Here is a 13,923-nt window from a genome sequence, read left to right as displayed (position 1 = left end):
ACACACACACACACACACACACACACACACACACACACACACACACACACACACCCCAGTTGTCCTTAGTGCATAGAGCCGAGAGATCAAGGTTACAATTTCCAGCACACAAAACAAATGTGGTTACAAGGGTAACTACTTCAGAGGTCTGCACTGAGATGTTGTAGAGTGTGTGTGTGGAGGGGTGGGGCTCTGATGCTCTATGATGGGTAACAAACAACATTGGTAACTCTCCTTCTTCCAGTAAATCACAGATTTTTGGAGCCAGTATGACTTTACAGGGATATTCTAGTTCAACCTTCTTTACAGAAAAAACTGAGGTTCAAGGGTGACCTATAGTTACATAGTAAGTGGCAGGGCTAAGACTGAGCATTAGAAAACAATCAGATTTAGAGATGGAAAGAATATTAAAGGCCATCTAGGTCAATCCCCACATTTTAGAAGAGAAAAGGGAGACCAAAGGGTCTTGCCAGAGGTCACAAAGGGAAAAAGTAGTAGATCTGAACTTTGAAGCTGGGTCTCTGGGCTCCTGAAATTCATCTCTTTCCACTGTACAGCATTGCCTTTCTTGTGCTGTGTTTGCTGGAGTCTATCACCCTATAATACCACTGAGCCTTATTCTGGAAGAGCAGAATGATGTCAACTTCTACTCCTCAGGCAGGGAGGGCGTAGAAAGGAGGAATGGTATGGATGGACTAGTGTGGAGTACAAACCTACTTGGAAAGTTCAAGAGTCAATATCCACCTTTCACACTTTGGATCCAAAATGGAAAGAAAGAGAACTTGGTCTCTTCTCATGATGAACAGATCTTAGGATAGGAAGGACCAAAGTTGGGTTTTTTTTTTGGGGGGGGGGAAAGGTTTGTTTCTCTTCTCCCCCCGTTCCCAGCCCTGTAAGTTCATACTGGAAATTCCCCTTAATTTACCAAAAAATGTCACAGAAATGTCTCTCTAAATGCAGAAGGAAATCATGTCATCAGCTCATAGGATCAGAGATTTAGAGTTGGAAGGGAGTTTAGAAAGCTTACCCTCTGATGTTACTAAAGTTGGAGACTGAGGCCAAGAGAGATACACACACTATCTAGTCTTGTGACCCTGGAGAAGTCACTTCACCTCTCTCACCTTCAGTTTCTTCATCTATAAAATGGCAATTATAATTCACCAGGGTTATTGTGAGGATCAAATGAAATAAGGTAGGCCTTCAGGGACGATGTAAGTACTAGCTATTACTGTTATTTGATGATTTGCCTTGTTCCCTGTCAGTATTTCACATGCCTTACATTTCCTCCCTTCCTTAAGTATAAATGGGGAGAAAATAAAAGTTCTAATGGGCCCAGCTCTGCTGAATCAGGCAGAAGTGGAATTAAAGGAAGTTGCCAGGCTTCAGGCCTCCTGTTGGAGACTAAACATCATCGCCAGTAGCAAGGGGTTAGACAGAAGACTGATCTCTAGGCTGCAGAGTATGTTTTTCCTTAGAACATCAGGAAATAGGTTGTTTACTGGGATCACTGATTCAGAGCCAAATGCAAAAGCCCATAATATCTCATTCTTGGACCGTGACCATGCTGGCTCTGGTGACCAAAACTCCACCCCAGGCCCAAAGGCCGTGGCTGTGGCAGTGCCCTGCACCAGGGACAAGAACCTCCCGCCCACCAGGCACCACAAAACAAATCTGCCTGCCCCCTCCCACACCCTCACATACGGAGCTCTGCAAACTCAAAAACAGCCAACCACCTCTTAGCTGAAATGTACAAATACTTCTGCTAGTTGCTGCTGCTGCAGCTGCCACTTAACGGAAAATTTGAAAAAATAAAAAAACTTAAAAAAAAAACTAGGAAAGCAACAAGGGAGAAACCAAAAGACTCTCTCCTTGGTCAGTCCACTGCAATATTTGTTTATTTAAAAGGTTTTCTCTAAAACCTTCATACACAAAGGATTTTTTTTTAAAGCAGAGACTAGGTCTTCACATCTTAAACCTCAGTTTTCTCATCTGTAAAATGACGGGATTGTACAAGTAACTATCAGATGATCTCTAAGGGCCTGCCAAGCTTTAAATCATATGATTTAGTATCATAGGTTCCTATGATCTTCTACCTTCATAAACCAAAGTTTGAAAGGACTGCAAAAGACTACATAGTACATCTGCCTATCTTCAGACAAGATGGTACCTAAATCACTTCCAGTGAGAAAAGCTTTACTTTTCCAGAGAAGATTACATGACCTCTCAGGGGATAAAACCATTTCATTCAATTCATTAGACAAATAAGATGTCTACTTTGTGACATCTGATTTACTAGTGTTGGGGCAATAAGGTGCCTACTAAAAATGAGGTACCTACTATGTGACATCTAATTTACTAGTGTTGGAGCAATAAGGTCCCTACTACAAATAAAATTTCTACATCTAAGCTATTCGTCTTGAGGCAATAAGATGCTTACAACATGACATCTAATTTACTAGCACTGGGGCACACATTAGGATAAATAAGACACATTGCCTGAACAAGCAACTTCACCCTGTCTGACCTCAGTTTCCTTGTCTATAAAACAAGGAGTTTAGGTTACATGGTCTTAATGATCTCTTCGAGCTTTAAATCTTGACGAAATTTACTCGCAGATGTTTTTTCCATCAGAATTCTTACTGACAAGAGTATTTAAATCCTAGCTGCTGTTAAGTCGAGGCCTCTGAGAAGGGCATATCTCCCAGCAATTTTTTACCTTGTCCAGAAGGCAGAATATTTGCTTACAAACAAAAACCATAGAAGTGTTGAGAAACTTGTGGAACCTCACCCAGCTTGAGTTCTGCTTTCCATAGAAAATACAACCCCAGAAGTATAGCTGACTGACTGATGAAGAAAGTTTAAGCTATAGCTGGATGACAAGGAAGTGAGACCTGGTACCTGGCTCTAGAATTCTCTCTCTGGCTTATATGGACCCAGGGACCCAGATGAAGAGAAATGGGAAATGCTTGGGAAATAAATGCTTTCTTGTGGGCTCATTCTTTGGTACTACACGACAAGTATTTGCTTCTCTCTACTGATTCGTCTGATTACCTTTTCAGTAAGATACAAACAGATAAGCCAGATAAAAGAATGTTGGAACTAGAAGGGCCTTTAGAATACAGACCATAGAGAATTATAGCTAGAAGGTGCTTTAGAACAAACAGAACTTAGAATGTTAAGAGTTAACAACGAACTTTCAAAATCATCTACTCCATTCCATCTCTAACCACACATCTTGGTTTACATACAAGGAACCTGAGACCTAGGGAGGGCAATATGGTATAGTGCCCAAAAGCTGGTTAAGAAGATATTAAGGTCTGGACATAAATCCCCATTCTGATAGTTATTAACAGTGTGACCCTGAACAAATCACTTAACTTTTCTGAGGCTCAGTTTTCTCCTCTGTAAAATGGGGATTATAATAGCTATAGAGTTATTGTGAGGGATAAATTAAATGTATATTGAGCAGTATATAAATATAAATTATTAGTACTAATAAATAATTAGTACACATAAATGTAAGTAATTAGAGAATAATTAGCACTGATAAGTATAAAATGAGAGTAATAACATAACTCATTGAAGGAATAACTCAGAAGTGAGCATCACTTCTTGGGAAGATCAAGGAGACAGTATATATAAAACCGTTTTAAAGCAAGTCTTAGAGCCTTATATAAATTTGAACCATTATAGTCACCATTAAGTTACTGGCCCAAGGCCACTGGGTTAGTTGACAAGCACAAATGAGTCTCAAATCCAGGCCTACTTCAGTGTTCCTCTACTCACACAAGCTGCAGCTTATTAGGATAGTTCTGTCTGAGAAAAAGAGGGTGATTGAAACATTTGGATCAAACATTTGTGCAATGCTCATAAATGCCCCAGGCAGGGGCTGTCACTGACTGATCTCTTTTCTAGGTGCTTAGGCCACACTGGGTTTAATGCATCCAGTCAGAAGAAGTAGGGAAGCATGTGTCTTTTACTTTTTCCATTCCTTTGCAAAGCAATACCATCTCCTACCATCTGGTTGAACAGCAAAAGTCACATTCCACTCTCAAGAAATGCTTTTGTATTTCAGGGGTCAAAATGAAAAACCTCCCATGAGTTCAGGAGGCATTCCGATGCAATTCCCAAGGAAATGTGGCAGAAGACAGATGCCATAGAGATTAGGGGCTGGCCTGGGGCACCAGCCTGAAGCTCAAGTCTCAGCAGTCATTAGCTCCCAGTATAAGTTAATGAAGTGACTTCGTCTTCCTGGGTCTTGGTTTGGCCAATTTAACAAAGCAGTTAAACCAGATGAACTCTCTCTAACACTACGTTTTAAGGTCCCTTCTAGCATTAGCACCCTATGTTCTGAGATACCTTCCAGCACCGGCCTCCGGTGTTCCAAGGTTCCTTGCAGTTCTAACATTCCAGGTATTTTAAAAATATGCTTTAAGAATACTTGATCTCTCTTTTCCCCCTTACCGTGCGTGCGTGTGTGCGTGCAACTCATTGGGAAAGCTCTGAGATAAGAAGGATAACTGAATCATTTGGATTGAACATTTCATAAATGGAGTATATGTACATATGTATATATATACATGCATATATTAGTTCTATCAGTTTTCAAATAATATTAAATATCAAACATATATATGCAGAGAGAAAGAGGAGAGAGAAAATATAAAAATATCCTCTATCTCTTTCTACGTTATTCAACTACACTTATCCCTTCTACATCTGGACTTTCCCTATCTTGGTTTCAATATATCAGGGGTCAGCATAAGAAATTAAATGGGAATTTGGGGGAAGTTTTGCAGAAGCTGCAGACAGTCCATGAAGACCAACAGATGACAGAGAAAAGGTTTAGAAACTCAGAAATGCATAAAATATATGCATTGTATAATATCAACATATTTTATCTTTTAATACTGTAAACACCCCATAAAAGAAAAAAAAATTCAGACTTGTCTGGTACGAAGGGAGGGCCAAAAAATTTTAAGTGGATTTTCCAGAACTAATGGGTGCTACGCCCCTAATCCCCTCAATGTGGAAGGGAAAACTGTATATATCCTCAGATATCTCTTAAATTTTCAACCATCCCACTCATGTATTCATTTTGGGCTTTTTTTTTAAATTAAATTTCTCTGGCAGGACTACTTTGTTTTGGACTACTTTGACTTCTTCATCATGCCTCTCAACTCATTGGGTAACTCTCCCACCCTTTTTCATCTTTCTTTTGTCTTCCCTCATTGGAGTGTAGGCTCCATGAGGGTGGGCACTAAATTTCTTCTTCATATTTGTATGTATCCCTAGCACACAGCAGACAATTAATACATGTTTATAGACATAGGGTTAGATTTGGAATCCCAGAACCTTCGTTTGAAACCCAGCTCTGCCACTCACTACTAGCATGATCCTGAACAAGTGACTTAATTAACCTTTCTGGGCTTCAGTTGCTGATCTGTAAAATGCTCTAAATCCCCCTGCAATTCTAAATCTAGGATCCTATGATGGATGTGGGGGTTGCCTCCATCAAGGTGAGGCATAGCCCTTAGTAGAGAACCTTCATGAGCCACTGGGGCAAAAGAAATCTGCCACTTAATAGACAGCCCTCTATCAATGAAGGTCTCCACACTTAAGGTTAATGCCATGCCCCCCTCCACTGACTTAATTTCTATTCTATATACACTGATACATGGTATGTAAATGTTGTCACTAAAGATAGAGCCCAAGCACCCAGAAGACAGTTTAAATTTTGTCCTTGTATTCACTTGGCCTATCATGACCTTAATAAAAGCTTCTCATTTGATTGCTTGGCCTTTCCAGCTGGTTAGAACCTGCTAGACTTGATACCCTGTTGAAATAACCTTTAAGAACCTAGAGCAGTTTCCACATCCATCGAGATGAGGCAACAGAATATAAATATTACACATACATATTAAAATATTAAAGATGTCCTTATATTTCTACTCAACAGTAAATATTTTCTTATTTGTTTTCTAGGCTCAGTCATAGAATCCCAGAGGTACTAAGCCATCCCATTTTGTACCTGCTGCCTCTGCCCCTGCCAAATCAGAACATCCAAAAGGACTTTTAAAGCTTTCCCATGGGACTAGGATTTCCAAAGTCTTTCCAACAAAATGTCATGCATCTTCCCTCACCCTCCAGAGGCCTGTGCTGGAAGCCAGTCTGTAGAGTTGAAGGCTTTTCCCCTCCCTCTTCCCAAAACTGCTGAACCTCTATTAAAAGTTGCCCACAACACCAAAGTTAATATCAAACATACCAAAGTATGTTGCCTTCTTTCTTGCTGAGCCTGTCCCATCCACAATAAGATCAGCAAGAGTCTGAATCTCCTAATCTTCCTGGCTTTCCTGCTATCCCACCTGGGTCCCTAATTACAGGATTTAAAGCTAGAAAGAAGCTTTGAAGCTCATCTGGACTCAAAGACTTCTGGTGACTTTCCCCCAAGTTTTTCAGGGAATAAGTAGAAGAGTCTGGATTCCAACCCACATTATCTGTTGTCAAATCCAGTGATTTTTCCCACCACACCATCCTATATCATAGACCTGTGCAATCTGCTTTCAGTTCCTTAGAAAGATGCCTCCATCTCCATTATTACCTTTAAAAAGAGAAGAGTGATTCCAGCCTTCAAAGTTTTTACAGGGAAAAGCACATCTAGGAGACTCTGGAGCTGCCAGGATTTAGATGAAGGGGATTTGTTTATGCAGGGGTTTCCTGCCACTTCCTATTTCTTTGCTCAGATTTCTTCTATCACTTCCTCTTCACTGAGGTCTAGTCACTGATTTGTTTTCCAGATGAAAAAGGAGAAAACAACAGCACTTGCATCCCTGGTGTGTAACCATGCCCTTTAGAGCAAAAGTTTTTAAACAGGGATCCATTAACTTGATTTTAGAAATATGTTGATAACTGTATTTTAATAAAATTGGTTCCTTTGTAATCTTATTCATTTCAAACCATTCTGAGAAGGTATCTCTAGGCTTCGTCACACAAAGAGTCCAAGACGAATAAAGGTTAAGATCCCAGCCTTATATACTACTAAGTCTAGGAACCTTCACTCACATAGGTTCTTCCCACCTGCTCAGATGTCCCTGGCAAGAAGGGATCCCACCCAGCAGGCCTAGGTGCTACCTAACAAAAAATGGATCTTGGCTCCCATGGTTTCACTATCCTACCTAGGGCAACCATTTACATAGCGCTCCAAGGGTGAGGCCCTCTAGGTCCTCAAGAGCAGCCCTTTGACTGAATCCAAACTTCACAGAAATCCCCTTAAATAAAAAGATTTTTTTGGTAAAACTTGGACTTGGAAGGCTGCACCCAAGGACCTAGAAGGTCATATGTGGTCTCAAGGCAGCAAGTTCTCCACCCCTATACCTTTTCAAATACCCACCTTTGCCATTTCCCCATAACACTTTCAAATGCTCCCTTCCCACTAGTATCTAGAGGAAGGGAAGGTAAAAATTCCTATCCCAACTCCCCAACCATCATTGGAAAACAGCTCTCAACTCCAGTTCCAGTGATCTTGTCATTATGCCTGGCTGCCTCTCCATACTTGCTACTGCCTGGGTTAGCTTGTCAATGAGGGCCAAGCAAGTCCAGCTGCTGATTATTATTATCCTTTGAGTGAGAGGCCTCACTGGAGGAAGATTTCAGACTTGTTTTCTTCAGTCTATGTAATTTTTTCAGGACTTTTATTTCCTTTAGTCATCTTCTCTGACGCTCCTCTAAATTTTCCACAGCTTTCTTCAGCTGTAGAACCCAGCTCCAGACAATGGATGCTAGCTAGCTGTGACCTAAGGATTGGACCAAGAGCACCAGGGAACGACCTTTCTAATTTCAACAGCTTTCTTTCCTGGTTATGCTTCTGGGACTGCAGTGATTTTCTAGTGATGGTCCTATCTGTCTGCCTCAATCAAAAGACCCACTGGCACATAGGGCTTCTTTTTGTGTAGCTTAAGCTTCTTTCAATCAACCAGCTGCTAATTTACTGAGGACCAACTCTGTATGCTATTATCCTGTGCCAGATCTGCCTACTCTCTCCCCCAGGCCACCAAAAAGTAGACGGTAGACTCCCGTCTTCAGGAAGCTCACAATCTGGTTGAGGAAATAAGATTTCATTGCAGTTCTCACTGAACCTTCATCCTGTTAGTTTTGGGAAGTTTCTCTATATTCAAATCACTAAGCAGGTCTACCAATGGATGGAGAGGAGAAGGGAGGAGCTTAAGAAAATTATGGAAAATCCCTTTCTTCTTTACTTAACAGGTTCCCTGTATATGACAGTTTGATTGGGTGATTTCCATGGCCCTTCCTGATCTAAGGTTCCTTTCTTCTCTGTGTTCCAAGTGCCCTCCCAGCTCTAACATTCTACATTGTAAGCCCCCTTCCCACTCCAGTATTATAAGTTCTTTTTTTTTTTCCTTTTTGGAGGGGGGAGGTAGGGCAATTGGGGTTAAGTCCAAGGTCACATGGCTAGTTTTATGTTAAGTGTCTGAGGCCAGATTTGAACTCAGGTCCTCCTGATTCCAGGGCAAGTCAGTGCTCAAGATTCACTGCACCAGCTAGCCATCCCTAGTATTCTAAGTTCTAACGGCGCTCCCAACTCCAATATTTTATGTTCTAGGGGCCCCTCCCCACACCAACATTCTATGTTCTAATTGCCCTCCCAGCTCCAACATTCTATGTTGTAAGGCCTTTGCCCACTCTAGTATTCTAAGTTCTAAAGGCCCTCCCAGCTCCAGCATTTTAGATTCTAGGGTCACTAGCCACTCCAACATTCAATGTTCTAAGGCCCTTCCTAGATCCAACATTCTATGTTCTAAGGTCTCTCTCAGCTCCACCATTTTATGGCTTCCTTTGGGTGAAATTGCTCTTTCCTCTTCCCCGGCCAAAATCCAACAAGGCTCGAGCAGAGCAGAGTTTATCTCTCCTCCTAACTCCCAGTCAGGTCAAAGGGCTAAATAAAGATGAACTTGAAGGAAAATGGAGATGGGGAGGGAAAGAGAGAAGGAATAGCTCATTTGATCTTGAAACAAGCAGAACAGTGAGAACGTGAGAGCCAAGAGCCTCTGTGCCAGGCCAACGCCTTCTGAACTCACCTACTCCAGCCTTTCTTCAAGTCTTCCTCCACACTGGAGTAAGTCCAAGCAGCACTGAGGGGAACAAGGAAGCTGCCTTACTATCCTCGTCCAGAATACCCATCAAGTCCAAAATTTGTCCAGACTCCTGGAGAAACTCTGTCAGAGGTACAGCCCCAAAGCAAGCTTGTTTTCTTTTCCATGTGCAAGCAAGAGAAGCCAAGGATGGGCCACATCTGTGTGGTCCAGCCAGCACAGCGGAATAACCTTCTCGAGTCTTCCCCAGAGGAGATATGTGAGCCTGGGCCTGGGGCTTTCTTGCTTGAAGAGGAAATGAGGGTGCTAATTCAGGTACAGAAACAAAAAGGAAGCCAAAGCCCAGGCTTCAGCGGAAAGCCCCTCCTCCTACACCCTCACGGGGGCTCACGTGCTTTGTCTGCCCCAGGGCCTCTAACAGTGAGGGGGGACCCGCCTACAAAGCCTCAGAAATGACCAAGCAGACGAAAATGAAGTCATAACCATAACAGCCTGTCCTATGGCACATTAAGGTTTATAAAAACACCTTCCCCAGCAAGAAAGCCTGTAAAACAAGTATTGTCTTCTCCATTTTAACAAAGAAGATACTAAGGGTCCTAGAGACCAAGTGACTTGCCCAGGGTCACACAAGCCAGCAACTGAACCTGCATTTCCAAACTACTGATTTCAGCATTCACATGCCTCTCTACTACACAGACTGCAGCAACGCAGGCAGAGAAGAAAAGCAGGGGCTGTGGTTCTTACTCTGCTTTCCTGAAGGTTTCAGTTCTCTTTCAAAAGGAGAAATAAACATTTTATTTTATTTTTTTTAAAGCAATTGGGGTTGAGTAACTTGCCCAAGGTTACACAGCCAGTTATTTTGTGTGGGTGTTAAATATCTGAGGCCGGAATCGATCCTGGGTCCTCCCGATTTCAGACCAGAGCTCTTACTCACTGTGCCACCTAGCCACCCCGAAATAAACATTTTAAATGGATTTTTTTAAAAAGATGCTCTTCAGAATTAAAATAAAAGTAGTTTCTGAACTTCTTCCAGGGGTGTGAATAGGCAGCTTAGCTAGCAGAAGGAACACCTTTGATTTCCTGGGTCCGAATCTTCCCTCATTATCCCTTTATTAGTTCTGCCTGGTCCCTTGGGCCTTCTGTTTCCTCCTCTTCAGTTTCCTTCATACAATGAGGAGGCCAGAATGGATGCTCCCTAAATTCTTCCAAACTTAAGTCTTATGGTCCAAAATAATGTGTCCCACCCTGCCCCCCAATTGGGCAGCCTTGTACGGCAGGAAAAACCTGGAACAAGAAATCAGAAAAACAAAAGAAAACAAAACTGAGTTTGGGTCCTGGTTCTGCCACTTCATGTGGGACCCTGGGTAGCTCATAGGATTGTGGTACTCAGAGTCTGAAGGGACTTCAGAGAGCATCTTGTCCCATGCCTTTATTTTACAGATGAAATAGAAGCAGGCTTCAAAACCAGACTCAGGAAATCCAGTAGGCTTTTTCAATACAAAATTTGACCTCCATTTTCTAGACCTCATCTATACAATAGGGATTGGGGCTGTGGATGGGAGGAAGGGTTTGGACTAAGGGATCTCCAAAGTACCTCCCAGCTTTAACATCCTATGAACTTTATTGGAATAACTGAGGTTGGTAGGGAGACTAAATCAAATGGGACTTTTTGGAGGACTTACAAAGTCCTGGAGAAGAAAAAGCATTCTAGGTAGGTGACAGAGGCAGGAGCCAATAGGTCTGTCATATCTTGTACTGGTTTATAAAGCAGCACATGAAATTTTATCTATTATCAGAGTTGGTAAGAGTCAAGTTCTGGGAGAATGTTCATTTCCTTCCTCCCCCCTCTTCCAAACTTCAAACCCCCTCTCCCCCCACATTGTAAAGGGATGACTTATGAGCAAGATAGGGGATACATCCAGCAGGATAAAATCTGTCTTCTCTTCCAACATTTGTCAGGAAAAGATATTATCACATAATCCCAATTCTTTCCCTCACCCTTGCTGGGTGCCTGGCTTCTCTTTGTCTCTCCTATCTTGCTTAAACTGTTTGCCTGATAGAAGTGGAGCATGAGACTCTCAGGGGTGTGTGATGGAGGAAAAACTCTATTTTGTGTGGGAGACTGAGAGATGCATCCCATCTTCCTAGCTGTCACTTTGGGTAAATCACTTCCTCTCTCTGGTGATCTCAATTTGCTCATTGTTAAGGTTGAGGGTTGATCTAAACGATCTCTTAATATCCCTAGCAACACCAAACCCCATGATCTTCTTTCCTCTTCCTTCCATTGGACTGCCTCCCCAGTGCATGTGGGGTGGCTTCCCAGTGGGTTCTACTAAAGGGAGTGTCTGTGTGCCAGAGGGAAGTACTGACCCTTTAGCACTATTTTCAGTTTGGTTCCTAAACGGACTCATTTTTTTTCAACTCTATAAAATGTAGAGGAAATAGCTGAATAGCTAGGGCCTATGCATATTGAAAGCATTTACTGGAACTGCTTGTGGGTTTCCTTCATTTCTGTATGTATGTAGCTTATAATCAGCTCTCCAGGGATACTGGGAGATTTGCAGATTTGATAGTATGGGATCAAAGAAAACCTCCTAGATCTGAAGGGGACCTTTAAAAGTCCTTTCTAATTCAAAAGACTCCCAATATTTTAAAGTTCAAGTGTCTTAATGTACTTTTGTTGCCCTGGTGGTTGCTTTTCAAGCCATCTGAACTTAGAGAGCTGTGTCTAGAAACCTTCTTAGAACACAGAATAGGAAGGGAATAAGTACCGACTATGGGCCAGGCACTGTGCTAAGCACTTTAAAATATCTCACTTGATATTAACAAACCTGTGAGGTATGATGAGGTATGGGCTCTGGGAGCCCCCTTGAGCTTTCCTTGAGTTCTTGAGGTACAGGCTCTGGGAACCCCCCCACCTTGAACTCTGATTAAATTATCCCAATTTGATGAGGTCAATGAGTGATTAAGGGTGGGAAGTTGCTGGAGGCTACCTGGATCAGACAGACAATGGTGGGCTAGGCCAGTTCAAGTTAATATGTAAATATGTAATATTTATAATATAAATATGTAAAGTCATAATGTAATGCCAAGCAAAGGCAACTTCCCAAGGTTCAAAATACCAGCATAGCTGCTCTCCATTTTATCCAGTGACAAATTAAGAACAGAAAAAATCAAAATATAGCATAATTCAAAATACAGCACTCACCAAGTGTAATTCAATAATTTTCAAGTACTACTCCACCCCTGGACATTATATTCATTTAGTCAATCACAAGTCCCTCTTCTAAGTACTACTCCACCCCTAGGCAGTACATTCATTTAGTCAATCACAAAGTGGATTGATATTTTGATAAGCTCTAGGGTGGGAAGTGTAGTAATGGAGGTTTGGGACCACCCACAATGTAAGGCTTATGGCCTCAAGCAAATACCTCATCAAATGGGATGATTTAATCAGAGTTCAAAGGGGGGGGTTCCCCCAGAGCCTGTACCTCAAGGACTCAAGGAGAACTTGAGGGGGCTCCCAGAGCCCATACCTCATCCAGGCAGAGCACTGATATTATCCCCATTTTAGAGTTGAGGAAACTGAGGCAAGCAGAGGTTAAGTGACTTGCCCAGGGTCACACAGTTAAAAAATATCTAAGGCCAATTTTGAACTTGGGTCTTCCTGACTCCAGGTCTAGCACATTAAACACTGTAAAACCTAGAATATTAGAACACAGAGGACTTTAAGAACTTCAAATGAGGGGTGGCTAGGTGGCTTAGTGAATAGAGCACCGGCCCTGGAGTCAGGAGGACAAGAGTTCAAATCCAGCCTCAGACACTTAACACAAAAACTAGCCATGTGACCTTGGGCAAGTCACTTAACCCCAATTGCCTTTCAAAAAAAAAAAAACACTTTGGGATGGCCAGGTAGCACAGCAAGTAAGAGTACCGGTTCCAGTGTCGGGATGACCTGGGGATAGAATCCAGGCTCGGATACTTAGCACCACACCCAGAAATAACTGGCCATGTAACCTTGAGCTTAACTTAACCCCAATTGCTTAAAAAAAAAAAGAACTTCAAATGGCCTAATATTCTAGATCAACTCTAGATTAATATTCTAGAGCTAAGGGGCAGCTAGGTGTTGAAGTGACTAGAGCACCGGCCCTAGAGTCAGGAGGATCTCAGTTCAAATATGACCTCAGACACTTAACACTAGCCCTGTGACCTTGGGCAAATCACTTAACCCCAATTACCCTACCTTCCCCCTCCAAAAAGCAAAAAAAAAAAATTCTAGAGCTATGACTATTAATATGTGAGAGGATCAAAAGAGCTAAAATTAATTAAAAAATCAAAACCAAAACCAAAACCATGACATAAAGTAACATAAGCCCATTTCTCTCCCTTAATGGGTTTGGGTCCCTTTCTCTTCCTGCTTTTTTTCAGTTTAGAGCTTTGCTTCAGCTGATATGCAATGAATTTAACTGTTATCTTGAATTAGTATCTGCCTGCAAAGTCAGCACCAAGGTCCCAAATGAATAGCCCACTTCCCCTGAGGTATAGTATAAGTATATTAGGATTTCTTTCATTTTCTACTCTTCTTCCAAAGGAGAGAATTTTCTGGGGTTTGGCTACAACCTGCTTATGCAGGGAAGAGCCTTAGGGTTCATCTAGTCAATCCATCTTTAAGCATTTATTAAACATTTATTACATGCCAAGCACACTTCTTGGGATGAACAATAATTGGGATGGTTTCATTTTGTGAATGTCATAGTTGGATAGAGCCAGCCTCAAAACCAGTAAGTTATACCTCTACCACGTACTGGTAGCG

The 13,923-nt window shown here is 41.9% G+C and overlaps 1 protein-coding gene across 4 annotated transcripts in view; it reads right to left on the bottom strand.

Annotated features, from left to right (window-relative positions):
* Positions 1–13,923, bottom strand: part of GGTA1 (glycoprotein alpha-galactosyltransferase 1 (inactive)) — a 137,444-nt gene that overhangs the window by 88,019 nt on the left and 35,502 nt on the right. The window contains exon 1 of one of the 4 annotated variants that reach the window (XM_069073777.1): positions 9,096–9,155. The exons of the other annotated variants lie outside the window; for them this stretch is intronic. The gene's annotated coding sequence lies outside the window, so the exon portion shown is untranslated. Of the gene's footprint in view, positions 1–9,095; positions 9,156–13,923 lie in introns of those variants that run through there. 4 annotated transcript variants of the gene reach the window in all.

The sequence above is a fragment of the Petaurus breviceps genome, unplaced genomic scaffold (assembly GCF_028583685.1).
Source record: "Petaurus breviceps papuanus isolate PSGF00001 unplaced genomic scaffold, PetGlider_PUasm1.0 90879, whole genome shotgun sequence".
In the NCBI taxonomy this organism is placed as follows: domain Eukaryota; kingdom Metazoa; phylum Chordata; class Mammalia; order Diprotodontia; family Petauridae; genus Petaurus; species Petaurus breviceps.
Note: the sequence above shows the minus strand (reverse complement) of the source record. Positions and strands in the feature narration are given on the sequence as shown.